Here is a 14,986-nt window from a genome sequence, read left to right as displayed (position 1 = left end):
TCTGATGGCCTGAGCCCTGATAAGTGTCTCCTGAGCAGGGCAGAAGTGCCCTCGCTGGCTTGCAATGTTGGAGTGGGGGTGGGCACAGGCAGGGGGGAATCTGTGCAACTACACTCGGGCGGCACGGTAGCACAGTGGTTGGGGCGGCACGGTAGCACAGTGGTTAGCACAGCTGCTTCACAGCTCCAGGGCCCTGGATTCGATTCCCGGCTTGGGTCACTGTCTGTGTGGAGTTTGCACATTCTCCTCGTGTCTGCGTGGGTTTCCTCCGGGTGCTCCGGTTTCCTCCCACAGTCCAAAGATGTGCGGGTTAGGTCGATTGGCCATGCTAAAATTGCCCCTTAGTGTCCTGAGATGCTTGGGTTAGAGAGATTAGCGGGTAACTATGTGGGGGTGTGGGGTGGGGCCTGGGTGGGATTGTGGTCAGTGCAGACTCGATGGGTCTTTCTGCACTGTAGGGTTTCTATGATTCTATGATTCTGCACACCATTAGAGTGCCCTGAATTGAGGTCTGAGGGTGTTCTGGCTGGCACTCATCCTCCCTGTGGTGCCAAAGGGCCCCAACCTATCCAGCTGCTTCATCCTCATGTCGCCTACATCTTGATGGTACCCAACAGCTTGTGTGGCCATGGAGGACAGGGCCGAATGCAAATCCAGCTAGACATGCTGGACTAAGGCCTCCATGGTGGTCACCAGTCTTTCCATGGTGGCCTCACGACTCTCACATGTCAGAGCCGCAACATCAGACAGAACGCGGAGGGATTCCTTGATCGCTCACTCTAGTTTACCGAGTGACTCTCAAATCTCTGCCTGATGTTCCGCTGCCTCTCTCTGCAGCTGCACCACTGAGCTGGCAGCTGCTTCCAGATGTTCATCATCTGCCTGGGACTGAGCTGGTGGCTGGTCTCCGAGTGCCAGAGACCTGGACTGTCCCTTCCTCCGACTGCTGTGGGACATGTCTGTGAGGTGTTCTCCAGAAAGTGACCCTGAATCTAACATTGAACTATGCCTCACTGAGGTGCATCTCTCTGCACTGGTGGAGATGTGGATGTGTGTTGTGACAGTTCTTCATGAGCCTCCTGATCCTCGGGTGTGCTGTGGGGGCTCAGACTGCTGCTGAGCTGCCTGGATAGCCGTGGTATGATGGTGTCTGCAAAAAACAAAAAAGTGTTTCAACAGACAAGCCGAAGCGATTTCAGAGAACATTTGGCTCAATTTGATTGTCAGGATTTGATGAAGTGATGGAGCTGTGATCTGTACTCAATTGTTGGTAGAGCCCAGTTTCCCCTCCCCCACAGGAATCAACCCTGTCCTACTGTGGTGAACCATCGTTGGTTCCCACTGGATAGTACTGAGCCAGGGTCTGGCCAGTACTACAAGGATGTACATATGTCACTGTTGGGTTGTGCTACTTGTTGCTGTTGGGGTTAGGGTGGGGTTGTTACACCTTTGTACTGTAGTGTTGTGGTACATCCCAGTTGGGCTCCGCCTCCTGGGAGAGGTATAAAAGTCCCTGCTCTGGCTGGGACCTCTCAGTCGGAAATAGTGTATATAATTATTGGCTGCTTCATTACAGTAAATAAAAGCCTTTATTTCCCGAGCATCTAGCCTCGTGTTTGATAATGCGCATCAATTTTATTTACTGTTGTTAAACTCTCGTCGAAAAAAAAAGAGAGTATGGAGCAGATCCTGAAGCCGGAACGCCTTACATTAGATCCACGTGTGGTGGGCGCCTCTAACACCTTCGACCACTGGCTGAAGTGCTTCGAAGACTACCTGGCAGCCTCCACAGCGGTCACCACAGATGATGACAGACTCCGGGTCCTCCATGCGAGGGTAAGCGACACTGTCTACCTCGCGATCCGTGTGGCCACCGATTATACAAAGGCCCTCGAGCTTCTGAAGAAGCGCTATATCAAACCAGCCAATGAAATACACGCTCGTTACCTCTTAGCCACTCGACGACGGCAGTCTGGCGAAACGATGGAGGAATATGCGAACGAGCTCCTACAGCTAGCCAGGGGCTGTGACTGCAAAGCTGTGTCGGCTGAGCAGAGCATGTACGACCTCGCCCGAGATGCGTTTGTGGCGGGAGTCGGATCGTCGTACATTCGACTTAAACTATTGGAGAAAGGTAACCTTGACCTTACCCAGGCAATCGAGCTAGCAGAGATGCTGGTGACGGCCTCCAAAAGCTTAGTATTGTATCCGGAAGACCATGTGGAGACAACGTGGCAGGAGCAGTCGCCAATCCCTCCTCGTCCCTCGGGTTTGAAATGCTGCGTAATGGCGTACTCACTCTCGGGCCAGACGACGGCAGCAGCTCCGGGCGGCCCGTGGTGTTACTTCTGTGGGGGAGCGAAGCATACTCGGCAACGGTGTCCCGCTAAGGCTGTGTTGTGCTCCGCCTGCGGTAAGAAAGGGCACTATTCGAAAGTGTGCCAATCTAAATCTAGGAACGGCAGTGCAGCCTGCGATTCTTCAGAGCTCGGCTCTTCGTCGTCGAAATTATCGAGGGGTTCGTCCACGTGCGAGGCCAGGACGACGCCATTATGGTCGACGGAGTCGGAGGTGTGTGACCACCAGGGGTCGCTGAGTTTGGCGCCATCACCCACGTGCGACTTATGGGAGCGGCCATGTTGGTCGGCACCGACTGCGGACGACCAGCAGCGGTCCTCCTTGTCGATTTCAGCTGCCTGCAGTGGCGCTCAGGAACCAACGGTGGCGTCGATCATCCTGGACTAGGCCAAGCCTCATAGACTTGACAAATCTATGATGAATATCCAGGTAAGTGACCACGTGATTTATTGTCTGTTTGACAGCGGGAGCACAGAGAGCTTTATCCACCCAGACACTGTGAAGCGGTGTGGACTCCGGATTCAACCTGCCAAACAGACAATCTCTATGGCATCGAGGTCCCGGTCTGTCACTGTGATAGGGAGTTGCGTGGTAACTTTGACGGTGCAAGGCACAGTTTACGAGCGTTTCAAGCTCCTCGTGTTGCCGTACCTTTGCGCGCCAATACTTCTCGGACTAAACTTCATGGTCCACTTGAGGAGTGTAACCCTACAGTACGGTGGGCCACTCCCTTCACTGGCAGTGGGAGAACAGCAGCAGCCTCCAAATTGCCCAACGCCTGTAGCCTCTCGATGCTGAAGATCACCACACCCTCCCTGTTCCAGAATCTTGTGCCGGGCTGCAAGCCCATCGCGACTAAAAGTAGGCGTTACAGCGCTGAGGATCGGATCTTCATTAGATCTGAGGTTCAGCGGCTCCTCAAAGAAAGAATCATACAACCCAGCGCTAGTGCATGGAGGGCGCAGGTCGTGGTGGTCAAGAGCGGGAACAAACCCCGGATGGGCATTGACTATAGTCAGACCATTAATCGATATACGCAGCTGGATGCGTATCCTCTCCCGCGCATATCTGATATGGTCAATCAGATTGCGCAGTACTGGGTGTTCTCCACCATAGACCTCAAGTCTGCCTACCACCAACTCCCCATTCGCCCAGAGGACCGACAATACACGGCTTTTGAGGCGGATGGTCGCTTGTATCACTTTCTCAGAGTTCCCTTTGGTGTCACCAATGGGGTCTCGGTCTTCCAGCGTGCTATGGACCGAATGGTGGACCAGAACGGGCTGCAGGCTACCTTCCCGTACCTGGATAATGTCACTATCTGCGGCCATGACCAGCAGGACCACGACACGAATCTCCTGAACTTCTACGCACTGCATCTCGCCTGAACTTGACCTACAACAGGGAGAAGTGTGTGTTTCGTACGCGCCGTTTAGCCATCCTCGGATACGTGGTGGAAAACGGGGTCATTGGCCCTGATCCAGACCGTATGCGCCCCCTTTCTGAACTTCCCTTGCCTGCTAGTGCAAAAGCACTGAGAAGATGCTTAGGCTTCTTCTCTTATTATGCGCAGTGGGTTCCCAATTACGCGGACAAAGCCCGTCCACTCATTAAGTCCACTACTTTTCCCCTAACGCCAGAGGCCCGGTTGGCCTTCGATAAATTAAAAGCCGGCATCGCGAAAGCCACGATGCACGCTGTTGACAAGTCCATCCCCTTTCAGGTGGAGAGCGATGCATCTGATTTCGCCCTGGCCGCCACACTTAACCAGGCGGGCAGGCCCGTCGCATTTTTTTCCCGCACCCTCCAAGGCCCCGAAATCCGGCATTCAGCGGTGCAAAAGGAGGCCCAGGCCATTGTGGAGGCCGTCAGGCACTGGCGCCATTACTTGGCGGGAAAACGGTTCACCCTGATCACAGACCAGCGGTCCGTGGCGTTCATGTTTAATAACACGCAGAGGGGCAAGATCAAGAATGACAAGATCTTGCGGTGGAGAATTGAACTCTCCACCTAAAACTACGACACCATGTACCGTCCAGGGAAACTCAATGAGCCCTCGGATGCCCTCTCGCGTGGAACATGCGCCAGTATACAGGAGGACCGTTTGCAGGCTCTCCATAATGACCTATGCCATCCTGGGGTCACTCGGCTCTACCACTTTCTAAAAGCCCGCAACCTGCCCTACTCGGTGGAGGACGTCAGGTCCGTAACAAGAAGCTGTTGGGTTTGCGCGGAATGCAAACCGCACTTTTACCGACCTGACCGGGCACATTTAGTCAAGGCCACTCGTCCCTTCGAGAGACTGAGTGTCGATTTTAAAGGCCCCCTTCCCTCAACAAATCGGAATGTGTACTTCCTCAATATCATTGACGAGTACTCTCGGTTCCCTTTTGTTGTTCCCTGCTCTGATACATCCGCTGCCACGGTTATCAAGGCATTCCGTGATCTCTTTACCCTGTTTGGGTACCCCGGCTACATCCATAGCGACAGGGGCTCGTCGTTCATGAGCGATGACTTGAGGCAATTCCTGCTCTCATACGGGATTGCCTCTAGTAGGACCACGAGCTACAACCCTAGGGGTAATGGACAGGTGGAACGTGAGAATGCTACAGTCTGGAAGGCTGTCTTACTGGCGTTGAAGTCAAAAAGTCTTCCAGTCTCCCGTTGGCAAGAGGTGTTCCCTGATGCGCTCCATTCTATTCGCTCCCTCCTGTGTACGGCAACCAATGCTACTCCCCATGAGAGGATGTTTTCATTCCCTCGGAAGTCTTCCTCGGGGACCTCATTACCGTCTTGGTTGACGTACTCAGGACCCGTCCTCCTGCGGCGACATGTAAGGGCCCGCAATCCAACCCGTTGGTCGAACAGGTCCATCTCCTCCACGCCAACCCTCAGTATGCCTATGTGGCATACCCTGACGGGCGAGAGGACACGGTCTCGATCCGAGACCTGGCGCCAGCAGGGGATGTAGCAACTCCTGTCGCTCCCATACCCCCTGTTACAAACCCCTTAACTCTTGTTTGTCCCCCGGACACGGCGCGGGCAGCATCGGGACCATTGCTTAACCCTTTTACTCCCGTGTACAGCTTGCCTGAGTCCAGAGGATGGTCGCCACCGCAGGGCGTGTCAGGACCCCATGGACTACCGTCCCCTCAGGGTCAACCAGCCTGTGAGTCCGTGGAAGAACAGCTGGACGCCGCCTTGGGGAGAACGCCACCGCAAGTGCCTACTCTGGTGTCACCGCCGGTATTGAAGAGGTCACAGCGACGGTGCGGTCCCCCTGACCGTCTGAACTTATAGACTGATGACACTTTATTCTGTTTTTTTGTACCCCGCCGGCCTTTGTTCTCAAAGGAGGGGTGAATGTGGTGAACCATCGTTGGTTCCCACTGGATAGTACTGAGCCAGGGTCTGGCCAGTACTACAATGATTTACATATGTTACTGTTGGGTTGTGCTACTTGTTGCTGTTGGGGTTAGGGTGGGGTTGTTACACCTTTGTACTGTAGTGTTGTGGTACATCCCAGTCGGGCTCCGCCTCCTGGGAGAGGTATAAAAGTCCCTGCTCTGGCTGGGACCCCTCAGTCTGGGATCATGTATATAATTATTGGCTGCTTCATTATAGTAAATAAAAGCCTTTATTTCCCGAGCATCTAGCCTCGTGTTTGATAACGCGCATCACCTACCCAGTAAGCACAGTAAGAAGTTTAACAACACCAGGTTAAAGTCCAACAGGTTTATTTGGTAGCAAAAGCCACACAAGCTTTCGGAGCTCCAAGCCCCTTCTTCAGGTGAGTGGGAATTCTGTTCACAAACAGGGCATATAAAGACAGAGACTCAATTTACATGAATAATGGTTGGAATGAGAATACGTATAGCTAATCAAGTCTTTAAGAAACAAAACAATGTGAGTGGAGAGAGCATCAAGACAGGCTAAAAAGATGTGTATTGTCTCCAGACAAGACAGCCAGTGAAACTCGGCAGGTCTCGGCAACAGTGGGGGTTACAGATAGTGTGACATGAACCCAATATCCCGGTTGAGGCCGTCCTTGTGTGTGCGGAACTTGGCTATCAGTTTCTGCTCAGCGACTCTGCGCCGTCGTGTGACGCGAAGGCCGCCTTGGAGAACGCTTACCCGAATATCAGAGGCCGAATGCCCGTGACCGCTGAAGTGCTCCCCAACAGGAAGAGAACAGTCTTGCCTGGTGATTGTCGAGCGGTGTTCATTCATCCGTTGTCGCAGCATCTGCATAGGGTGGCACGGTAGCACAGTGGTTAGCACTGCTGCTTCACAGCTCCAGGGTCCCGGGTTCGATTCCCGGCTCGGGTCACTGTCTGTGTGGAGTTTGCACATTCTCCTCGTGTCTGCGTGGGTTTCCTCCGGGTGCTCCGGTTTCCTCCCACAGTCCAAAGATGTGCGGGTTAGGTTGATTGGCCAGGTTAAAAAAAAAAATTGCCCCTTAGAGTCCTGAGATGCGTAGTTTTGAGGGATTAGCAGGTAAATATGTGGGGGGAGGGCCTGGGTGGGATTGTGGTCGGTGCAGACTCGATGGGCCGAATGGCCTCCTTCTGCACTGTAGGGTTTATATGATTCTATGATTCTATGATAAGGCGGCCTTCACGACACACGACGGCGCAGAGTCGCTGAGCAGAAACTGATAGCCAAGTTCCGCACACACGAGGACGGCCTCAACCGGGATATTGGGTTCATGTCACACTATTTGTAACCCCCACTGTTGCCGAGACCTGCCGAGTTTCACTGGCTGTCTTGACTGGAGACAATACACATCTTTTTAGCCTGTCTTGATGCTCTCTCCACTCACATTGTTTTGTTTCTTAAAGACTTGATTAGTTGTAAGTATTCGCATTCGAACCATTATTCATGTAAATTGAGTTTGTGTCTTTATAAGCTCTGTTTGTGAACAGAATTCCCACTCACCTGAAGAAGGGGCTTGGAGCTCCGAAAGCTTGTGTGGCTTTTGCTACCAAATAAACCTGTTGGACTTTAACCTGGTGTTGTTAAACTTCTTACTGTGTTTACCCCAGTCCAACGCCGGCATCTCCACATCATGACTACCCAGTAAGGTCATTGCAGCCACCTCGAATTTTGTGAGGGCAATGATCTTGCCACCTCTCCCGAGTCTGGTTTACTCCTGCCTGTTGTGTGCCAGTTTGGTCTGTATGAAGATGTAAGGAAGGCCTGTGTTCAAAGGGACAGAGCAGAATTGGGGGAACTGCATGTGTCCTGTGTGTGATGAGCCCTCTCCAGTAGGGCCAGAGGATGGATTGTGAGCAACAAAACAGATGCGATGTTGGTGACGTGAATGTGACCGTGAGAGAATGAGTGCTGATATGTATCTCCTGCTAATGGATGTGTGAGATCCATGAAGATAATAGATGTTTGAGTATATGATACCATGATGAGAGTTTGATATTGGAAGAAGTTGAGAGATTACTTACCCTGTCAGAGTGAATAAGATCATTCATCCATTTCCTGCACCACAATGCACTTCTGGTGCCGTTGTCACCTATGCTGATCTGCTAGATGACAGTCTCCCAAGCTGGAGAGGAGATGTTTGGGTGCTTCCTGGAGCCATTCTTTGGATAGAGTACGTACCTCTGTGCCTAGACTCCTCAAATCAAGGCATCAGGGGCTTAGTGGCTGAAACTGTGTGCTGCCTTCTTCTTGAGCAAGGTGGCCTTTTGCTTCTGGCTGGATGCCATGTTGATTAGTCTCCTGCCAGCAGGTAGGCTGGAGAGAATGCAATGTGTGTGCTGGACTGGTGTTTAAATATGGCTCCAGGATCTTCAAACCCACCAGCTGACAACAGGCAGACAATTTAGGTCATTCGGAGAGATACTCACTTTCTGAGTATACTCACTTAACTTATGAGGCTCCATGTGCGGAATCGGGTGTGAGTTCACGTCATTCAAGCCGGTGGGAATGGTGCCACTGGAACTGCCCGCCACCTTACTCAGTCAACAAAATGGAGAATTCTGCCCAGAGGTGCAGAATAACACAGGTGTGACCAAGCCCTGGATGCATCAGCTGTGGCTCAGTTGGCAGTAATCTCACTTCCGTATTAAAGGTTGTTGACTCAAACCCCACTCCACAACTTGAGCACAAAAATCAAGGCTGATACTCATAGAGTCATAGAGGTTTACAACATGGAAACAGGCCCTTCACCCCAACTTGTCCATGCCGCCCTCTTACCATAGGGTGAAGCTAGCCCCTATTGCTCGCATTTGGCCCATATCCCTCTATACCAATCTTACTCATGTAATTGGCTAAATGCTTTTTAAAGCACAAAATAGTACCCGCCTCTGCTACTGCCTCTGGCAGCTTGTTCCAAACACTCACCACCCTCTGTGTGAAAAAATTGCCCCTCTAGACCTTTTTGTATCTCTCCTCTCACCTTAAACTTATGCCCTCTAGTTTTAGACTCCCCTACCTTTGAGAAAATACGTTGACTATCTAGCCCCACATTATTTTACATACGCCCCACATTGTTTTATAGACCTCTATAAGATCACCCCAAGGCTCCAGCGGAAACATTTTCAGTCTATCCAGCCTCTCCTTATAACATAAATCAGTGCAAGGGAGTGAGGGAGTGCTGCACTGTTAGTGGTACCTTCTGTCAGATGAGATTTTAAACCAAGGACCACTCAGGTGGGTAAAAAGATCACATTTCGAAGAAGAGCAGGGGAGTTCCCCTGGGTGTTTTGGCTGATATTTATCCTTCAGTAAGTTTGCGGACGACACGAAAATGGCTGGACTTGCAGATAGTGAGGAACATTGTCAGAGGCTACAGAAGGATATAGATAGGCTGGAAATTTGGGCAAAGAAATGGCAGATGGAGTTCAATCCAGATAAATGCGAAGTGATGCATTTTGGTAAAACTAACGTGGGGGGAGCTATACGATAAATGGCAGAACCATAAAGGGTGTAGGTACGCAGAGGGGCCTGGGTGTGCAAGTCCACAGATCCTTGAAGGTGACGTCACAGGTGGAGAAGGTAGTGAATAAGGCATATGGCATGCTTGCCTTTATAGGACGGGGCATAGAGTATAAAAGTTGGGGTCTGATGTTGCGGTTGTATAGAACGTTGGTTCGGCTGCATTTGGAATACTGTGCCCAGTTCTGGTCGCCACACTACCAGAAGGACGTGGAGGCTTTGGAGAGAGTGCAGAGGAGGTTTACCAGGATGTTGCCTGGTATGGAAGGGCTTAGTTATGAGGAGAGATTGGGTAAACTGGGGTTGTTCTCACTGGAAAGACAGAGGATGAGGGGTGACCTAATAGAGGTGTATAAAATTATGAAAGGCATAGATAGGGTGAACGGTGGGAAGCTTTTTCCCAGATCGGTGGTGACGTTCACGAGGGGTCATAGGTTCAAGGTGAGGGGGGGGGAGGTTTAACACGGATATCAGAAGGACGTATTTTACACAGAGAGTGGTGGGGGCCTGGAATGCGCTGCCGGGCAAGGTGGTGGAGGCGGACACACTGGGAACGTTTAAGACTTATCTAGATAGCCACATGAACGGAGTGGGAATGGAAGGATACAAAAGAATGCTCTAGTTTGGACCAGGGAGTGGCGTGGTCTTGGAGGGCCAAAGGGCCTGTTCCTGTGCTGTATTGTTCTTTGTTCTTTGTTCAAACAACAACACAAAACAAACATTATCTTGTCCTTGTCTCATTGCTGTGTGTGTGAGATATCTATCCATATATGGGCTGCTGTGTTTCCTACATTGTAACAGTGAATACGGCCAGGATTCTGTTGGGCTGATAGGGGTCTCATCTACTAATTAAGTTGTGTGAGCTGACCCAATGGAATCAAATGCCCTTCATTCATTTATTCCATCACTGCAAGGCATTCCCACATTTGTGGACCCGAGTGGTGGAAATCCCATTGGCCAACAACTCCTAGGCTAATCAGAGACCAGCAACTCCTCATGCTCCAAGGAAGGTATAGGAACAAAGGGACCTCAGTGTATATGTACATAAGTCATTGATGGTGGCAGGGCATATTGAGAGAGCAATTAATAAAGCATATGGCATCCTAGATTTTATTAATAGGAGCATTGAGTACAAGAGTGAGGAGACCATGTTGAACTTGGATAAGATGTGGAGATGCCGGCGTTGGACTGGAGTAAGCACAGTAAGAAGTCTCACAACACCAGGTTAAAGTCCAATAGGTTTATTTGGTAACACAAGCCACAAGCTTTCGGAGCACTGCCCCTTCATCAGGTGAGTGAGAGTTGTGATCACAAAAAGGGCATATATAGACACAAACTCAATTTACAAGATAATGGTTGCAATGTGAGATTTTACAGGTAATCAAGTCTTAAATCTTTATTAAGTCTTTAAGACTTGATTACCTGTAAAGACTCGCATTCCAACCATTATCTTGTAAATTGAGTTTGTGTCTATATATGCCCTGTTTGTGAACACAACTCCCACTCACCTGATGAGCAGTGCTCCGAAAGCTTGTGGCTTGTGCTACCAAATAAACCTGGTGTTGTGAGACTTCTTACTGAAATTGGATAAGACATTGGTTAAAATTCACCTGGAATACTGTGTCCAGTTTGGGCACTATGCTTGAGGAAGGATATGAAGGCATTGGAGAGAATACAGAGGAGATTCACAGGATTGATTCCAGTGATAAAGAACTGCAGCTGTGAGAATAAATTGGAGAGATTGGGTCTGCTTTCCTTGGACTAAAAGAAGGCTGAGAATAGACTTGATAGAGGATTTCAAAATTCTGAGGAGTATGGAGAAGGTAAAAAGTGAGAGCATTATGAACTAGAGGGCACAGATTCAAAATAATGGGCAAAAGGAGTAGAACTGATGTGAGGATTTTTTTTTCACCTGGAGGGTGGTTGGACTCCAGAACAAACTTCCTGAGAAGGTGGTCAAGGCAGGTTCAATCAGCGGCATGTAATAACTAGTTTCATCTCTTGCTCAAATATTTGAGTTATCTTGTCCTTCCAGGGTAAACTGATGTAGACTGGGCACTTTTCAGAGCCAGTTGTGATGGCCTTAGATCCTTTAAAAAGTTCTGAATGGTATACAGTACAAAATGATCTGATCAGGGTAGCCATTATCTCGCAGAGTGCCTTTGATGTGTCCTATTTCAACATCAAGCGTGCATGTTGAGCAAATGACTGGGGCCCTATTTACAAGGTTGCTGATAAGACCAATATTATAGTGTGTGGAAACATTCTTCTCATACTGTAGAAATTGTTGTTTTCCCCTTATATTGGTATTCTTGCAAAGTGTTCTGATGTACGCAAGATGAAAAACTTTGACATGTCTCTTTTTTCAGCAATTTTCAAATATAGGAGTGCTTGCAGCATCATTTTATCATTGTTTTTCCCTGTGATAAAAGCTTCATGACTTTAGAGGTGAAACCAGCTTTTCAGGAGTTACCCTCATGTTTTTAAGATAAGGTAAACCTTTTCACTCAGCAATCCATGATCATTCAATACTAGGGCAGTGAACTTCTTTAGCCTTATAAGAAAATTAACTCTTTTTTTAACTTAAGCTTCCAATCATTGGAAAATAACTCTTTTAAAACTATATTCCCTCATTATGTCTCGATTCTTTCACAAAATGGCCTGCCTGCCATGGGTCCCACCATAACAAGCGGCAATAAATCTTGCCATAAGTACTTCATTGGCTGTAAAGTACCTTGAGACAAATGGTGGTCATAAAAGCGGCAACATCAGGAGGATAAAGTCATTCTCGGCTCCTGTCATTGGCTCCACTGACTCATCACTGACTTCATTTTACACTTGTCTGGATAACTGCAGCTTCAACAATACTCAATAAGCTTGACATCATCTTTGACCAATCAACGTTCTTGATTCGTACCCCACCCACAAACATTCACTCCCCCCCACCACCAGCGTACAATGGCAGCACCGTGTACCATCTACAAGATGCAAAAACTCACCCAGGCTCTTTAGGCAGCACAATCCAAACCCACGGCTACCACCATCTAGCAGGATAGGGGCTGAGTACACATGGGAACACCACCACCTGGCCATTTCCCTCCAAGCTGTTCACCATCCTGATTTGGAAATATATCGCCATTTCTTCTCTATGGCTGGGTCAAAATCCTGGAGCTACCTCTCTAACAGTACTGTGGGTGTACCTACACTCCATTGACAGCAGAAATTCAAGAAGGCAGCTCACCACCACCTTCTCAAGGACAATCAATGAATGCTTCCAGCAACCACAAGCATTGTCCTTTGTGCTAGGTATGACTCCAACCAGTGGAGAATTTTCCTCCAATTCCCATTGAATCCAGTTTTGCTGGGTTCCTTGATGCCATACTTTGTCAAATTCTGCCTTGATGTCAAGGGCAGTCCCTTTCCCTTCCTGCTGGATCTTCAACTCTTTTGTCCATGTTTGGACCAGGAGCTGACTGGCCCTGGCAGAACTTGCCAAGTGTGGGGCAGAGATCCTGCTTGCAACCACTTAACCCTCATCCAAGGGTGAAATGGCTGCAGGGCACTTGGAATCGGTGGGGATGTGTTCCCCATCAACTCTTCAGATGGCAGGAAGTGAGACCTCACCATCTGAAAAATTCAGGCCTCCATATTTATGTGTGGCTTGGTGACCCTCTGGGCAGAGTAGCTCGCAGAGCAGTTTTGTGTTATAGCGGAATTAGAGTGACAGAACTGGAAGCTGCAATAAGAAGACAAACACTTTATTTGTTTCCAATAATGCAATCACCAACCATCTGTGGTTCCTGTAACATTCACAATTAACAGCCTGCGCTACAATTGTATTTACTCTCTATGATTATCTACCCATGAATAAATGCTGGAATCAGCACAGAGCTTTACACGTACACACATTTTACTTTTCTGGTGACTGCCAATTTTCTTTGAATCTGTCTACTCTGGAAGATCAGACCAAGAAGGCAGGCAAATCGCAGATACGCTGCCTGTTTAAGTATTAAAAATTGTCCTTTCGTGGGTTTTGGGGAAAGGCACAACTTGTTTTTAAAAATTCAGGGATCTGAATGATGCCAGGAGCAGTGGGAGTAATTAGTGTGGTTTGCTAGACAGCTAGCATTAGATTAACAGCAACAGCAGAATGTTCAATCACCATTCTGGCTGAGTTTGACTCAGGGTTGGCCTCCTTGCCCCACTTGTAAAAAAACTCATGCCACTTTATGTGGTCCAGCGAATAGTTGTCAAGGACCAGACTTCAAGCAGAGAACTGAAGAGGGAGCAGAAGAATTATGCCTTACCAAAATATATGTATGATTTCTAGCTTTGAGCAGAGTGTACCTAGGCATTTTTCAGGCTAAATCTCCCAAGCTGTATCTCTGCCTTTGACTGTGGTCCTTTGCTGTAACATAGGATATTCCTATTGACCAGTTTTGAGTCAAGGAAACCAGCCCCAAATATATGATACCAAAATAGCTAGCCTTGAGTGACAGCCGCCATGTGATTAAAATTGCTGAACTGATCTCACACAAATATATAGTCTACTTTATTCAAGTGTTGGCAAATCTTCTGTCATGCCCATCATGGTGACTACATAAGGCCACAAGGTAGCAATACATACATGGTTCTTAAGTGGTTTTTAGGATATTAAGCTTTTTTAAAACTTAAAGGCTATTCAATCCATTCACAGATAATGTAAATATGCCCTGTTATAGATTCGGCCTCATTTAGTTGTCAAGGAACAGACTTCAAGCAGAAAACTAAAGAAGGAGCAGAAGAATGATGCCTTACCAAAATATGTGTATGATTTCTAGCTTTCTCTGAAATTTCTTCATGCTTTTCACAGAAAATCAAGTGAATTTCGGGACTATTTAATTTACATCCTGCCATGACATGCAACTTCATCGGCACATTCTACAACATGATAAAACTGTGGTTGCAACATTGTAAGTTATTTAATGTTATTCTCCATATTATCTCTGCCTTTTCCTTATCACTCTCAATCAGTTTCAGTTCTTTACGTAGTATCAAGCTAAATAGTATATCTGCTATCTCTTAGTGGGTTTAGGGATGCTGTTAAGGGGAGATAGGAAAGGCCACAATCAGGTCAGCCATGATCTTATCAAATAGCAGAGCAGACTAGTGTGGTCGAAAGGCCTACTCCTGCTCTTAGCTTGTAGGTTTGTATGTTATGGCTGCTCCATGTGTTTTAAAGAGATTAACACATGCTCTACATATCCATTGTGATGTGTGTGGGGATGGGGAACTCATCAAATGTGTGCTTTCACTTGAAAATTGGATTATTGTATACATTCTCGAATTGTATATATAGATTAATAGATTCAAGTTACGTGTGTTAACATCGTCTCTGCTTTTCATCAATTTAAATTCATTCAACGTGGTTGGATCAACCCTTTCCCTATGCTAACAAGTTACTAAGTCTGCTTTCAGAATTTAGATCTTTAAATTGTAGTCTTCCTGCTGCTCTGCTATAAACTTTCCAATTTATCAATGTCATTTGAAGAAACAGTGACCTAAGTACCTCTGAATGCAGCTTTACAAGGTTAAAACTACCTGATTTATAGTTAGCACAATCATACCAATGCAATTTTAATGTATTGGGCATCACTATTAAAATTAGATTATTTTGTCTTGTTCTTGAGTGTGA

This window comes from Mustelus asterias, chromosome 5, assembly GCF_964213995.1.
Source record: "Mustelus asterias chromosome 5, sMusAst1.hap1.1, whole genome shotgun sequence".
Taxonomy (NCBI): Eukaryota; Metazoa; Chordata; class Chondrichthyes; order Carcharhiniformes; family Triakidae; genus Mustelus; species Mustelus asterias.
Note: the sequence above shows the minus strand (reverse complement) of the source record.